The sequence below is a fragment of the Primulina eburnea genome, unplaced genomic scaffold (genome assembly GCF_022965805.1).
Source record: "Primulina eburnea isolate SZY01 unplaced genomic scaffold, ASM2296580v1 ctg903_ERROPOS189874, whole genome shotgun sequence".
NCBI classification, from domain to species: Eukaryota; Viridiplantae; Streptophyta; class Magnoliopsida; order Lamiales; family Gesneriaceae; genus Primulina; species Primulina eburnea.
Genome location: NW_027331664.1, coordinates 46,985 through 51,102, shown reverse-complemented (window position 1 = coordinate 51,102; position 4,118 = coordinate 46,985). Strand labels below are relative to the sequence as shown.

General features: G+C 35.4%; 1 long non-coding RNA gene across 1 annotated transcript; it reads left to right on the top strand.

The window, feature by feature from the left end:
• Window positions 1–2,205: 2,205 nt before the first annotated feature.
• Window positions 2,206–3,818, top strand: LOC140822553 (uncharacterized). Its single transcript, XR_012115987.1, has 2 exons — window positions 2,206–2,427; window positions 3,209–3,818. It is a non-coding gene; the product is annotated as an uncharacterized lncRNA (long non-coding RNA).
• Window positions 3,819–4,118: the final 300 nt, after the last annotated feature.

Here is a 4,118-nt window from a genome sequence, read left to right as displayed (position 1 = left end):
ACCAAGGCACTTCTTGCCCCATAGTCACACTCGTCAATATAGTTTGACCTTTAGCATCCCCACTCGTTTCGTAGAGCGGACTTGACTTGCACCTCTTTACTAAGTGGTTTTTTAACCCACTAGTACTTCCATAAACTGCTGGGATCTCAAGTTTGCAATATTTGCATATCCCTATTTGTTGTTCGGTCCCATCACTCAACTTTCTTCCTCCCTTTATACAATGCTCCCAAAATATACTCTTGGATTGTTGAGGAACTTTAGGAGGCTTCCTTGGTCGTTTTCGAGCCGTGGACTGTTGTGTTTCATGTCCCGTTGCATTTGATGTTTGAGATGAACTTAGGAGAGTATTAGATTCCATAATCGTATGATCCTACAAACAAAATGCAGATATTATCAATGTTATTATTTATACAAAAACAAGACAAGAAAAATAAACAGAGAGTGTGAATTTATAATGCTTCCAATTAAACAGAGCAGCACTCACTTTTTTGTAACTACTGAAATTAAATATTGTTTCCACTACATATTAGTTTTAGTTTCTTTTTTCTAAAAAAATACTTGGTTCTGAATTTTGAGGATGGAACTTCGAACTTAATTAGTAGGTTGACTGAGTTTGGTGACTCTATTCCTGTGAAGTAAGTATGAACAGATGGAACTTTGAACTTAAAAAAACTTGGTTCTTAATAAAAACCCATGTATTGAAAGATAAAAAGGATATTAGACTTAGCAGTACTCTGTAGAATTGTAGCTGAAAATCTTTGACACAAAAACAAATTGGTATCATGCTTTGATTTCCAAGAGAGATTTTACCTTTTAAAATTTTGGCAACTGATTGGTTCGTAAAATATCTTTTAAACTCTCTGCAAGGTCGTTTGAATGACGTAAAACAAAAATCAAGAACTATAAGCTTGTGTCGAAATCAAATAATGCAAGGTGAACTAATTATTTTTGTTCCACCACTGATAACAGTCAACGTATTGAACTCATTAGGTGGGGAGATAACAAGAATTGAAGCTTGAGTTCAACTCCTCAAGAGAGTTTTCCTTCGTCTAACGTGTACACATGGAACCAAAGAAACCTAAACACTCCAACACAATATAGACAGAACAGGGGGTTAATAAAAAAGATTTACCTTTCACAATCATCAATTTCTCGTTTCTTTGTGTAGATTTTCCGTTGTCTAAGATTCACAAGTAGGGCTTAGGGTTTTTTTTCTCTTCAGAACGATGCTAAGATTGTCGCGACGATGAAGGAGAAAGAAGAGTAAGTGGGTTTTCTTGTTGGGCTAGTCGTTCTTCACTAATTCACTATTGAGCCCATATCAAATATAAAAGCAAGCCCAATATATAATAAAATTACAATTGAAAGTTTGGTCCAAATAATAATAATTTTAATTATTATTATAATAATTTTTCGGTATGTCGGTATACCGAAATACCGAACGTTTAAAAAACATATACCGATACCGATATCGATACCGAAAATTACGGTACGGTATAACCGTACCGTAATTTTCGGTATACCGTTAATATCGGTATACACGGTATATTTCGATAAGGTATATGCGGTATACCGAAATTTTTTTATTTTTTCCCAGCCCTAAGCACACTCATAGATATTCAATTGGCGATGTAATCCGTAATCATGAGGGACAACCGATACTAGTTTTTGGAAACAAAATTGAGAAGCCCTCATCTGTCTTGTATGCTGAGCTTCTCGCTATATTAAAAGGGCTCAACATGTCCAGTACACATAATCTCCGGCTTCATCATATCTCATCGGACTCTCTTCTCGACGTGCAAGCATTCATGGGAGAAGAAGAGAACTTCAGTTATGCTGGGGCCCTAGCAATAGATATCAGACGACTTCTGGCTCTTCAGGGAAGCCCCTCTCTTAGTCATGCTTGGCGTTCTGCGAATTGTGTTGCTTACGCCGTTGCCTCTTTTGCTTCTTCGTCTCATTGCCCTTTTCAGTTTTCAATAAATTACAAGAGTTCTCACCGTCAAAAAATAAAAATAAAGGAAAATTAAACATAAAATGTACTTTTTGTTTAGGCGGCCAATTACCAAGAAATAGTTTAGTATATGTTGAGATTATTCCACAGTTTTCTAATATATATTTTTATCATATATATACTTATAATATATATATACTTATATGTGTGTGTGTGTGTGAATATTATAAATTATATTGGATAAAAAAGAAATAGCTAAAATTTCCCATCGTTCGTAGGGTTCCTGAGTCCACGTTATTCGACGCTCGTGAATCGAGCTGCAATCTATTTATTTGTGTAGAACGATCTGTTAATAGATTACTAGAAATTAAGCCGCCGCTTCCAGATATGGAGATGGAAGGACGGCTCTCAGCAGCTGGGAACGCTCTTTCTCAGCCCCCTCTTCTCTCGATGACCTCCTCCGTCTCCTCGATGTAAGCTATTTCCCACCCTCTCAATCAATTAATCCCAAAATGTCTTGTTTCATCTCCTTTTTTCTGTAAAAAAGAAAAAGAAGGAAAAAAAATTATCTTTCTATGATCGATATTTTATCCCAATTTTATTTCTGCTTTCTTGCAAATTTTGTTGAACTCTTGCCAAATAAGGCGTGACACTTAGTTATTGGAAGCATTGTTTGCAATTTGTTTTAATTTAACCTACTAAAAGGATTCTATGTAAATTGAGTGAGAAAAATTATAAAACATTACGAGGTGCCTTGTTAAATAATTACCTTTATTTTTTTGTGAGAATTCAATGATTGTTTTTTGTAGCTATATTCATTTTTTTTGGGATCCACATGACATTGTTTCTGTTGTCACTTGTATGAACATATCCCTCTTAGCAAACAAAATTTAGGGTAATGTAAAATTTTGAAAATAATATAATTCTCATATTACTGAAAGAATCAAAAGAAGTTTCATTAGCCTCCAAATACGTTTCTTTTCAGGGGAATAAGTGTTCTCATGGATCAACTAAAATTTGAGCTTTACTATAATGTTTGGAACTTGTTTAGGTATTCGTTTGTAGAGTTTCTGTGATGGTATGGTAGGCATGCAGCATGCCGCATGTGAGAACATCATATTTCTATGTGTTTATTGGGGTAACAATCCTTAAATTCATTAAGATTAAAAATTCGACTTCCAATTTGTTTATGATTTCGAATTAATTCTTGGTATACAGCCTATTATATTTTTTGTTCTTTTGATCTGATTTAAGCGAGTAGAGGAACTTTTATCAAAAGTGGAGCAGTCGCCTGCCAAATCCATGCTAACTGCCCTTTCGCCGCTGCTGGATGCATTGATTGCAGAAGATTTTCTAAAGCATTCTGATGTTGATGTCAAAGTAGGTGTGGCTTCTTGCATCAGTGAGATCACCAGAATTACTGCCCCAGATGCTCCATATGATGACAAAATGAAGGTGATTCTCTAGCTTACCCCATCTCTCTCTGCATGTGTTTTCCCCTCGGATGTTTCTTTTTCATACGGGCATAATACAACAAGTTTTTCAATTGATTGTAATAATTTTTAAGGATTTGTCGGGCACATCTAGCAGATCTCATCATAAGAGGGCCTCTATTCTTGAAACTGTGGCAAAAGTCAGGTCTTGTGTTGTCATATTGGATTTAGAATGTGATCAGATGATCATTGAGATGTTTCAACACTTTCCTAAAGCTATAAGGTACAGATTGCTGCGTGTTGCTCAACTGTTGTTATGTTATTGGATAAATGTGTTGTTCTCTGTAACTCAAATGTGATGGTTCTTTTTACCTTTTGCCTTTCTCGTTTTCTTTTGGATTTAGTCAAATGGACTTGAGAGTATTTATCTATGACTTTGTTGTGGCATTTACTTGCTGATCTCTGCTTCATATTGATAATGACTTCTCGTTTGAGTTATAGGTGCCATCATCACAGGTTTACCATTTCATGATTAAAGGGTAAAACTGATCCTAATCCAAGGAACTAATTTAAAGCATCCAAGGCACCTGCCTTGGTCCCAGGCACAGAAACGCACATGCTTTGTCTGTCTTTTCCCTATGAGTCACTCATTCTTCCTTTTTGTTTTACTAATTAAAAAACTTACGTGATTGAGTGGTAAAACAAAAGCATTACAAATCTTATGAAGTATT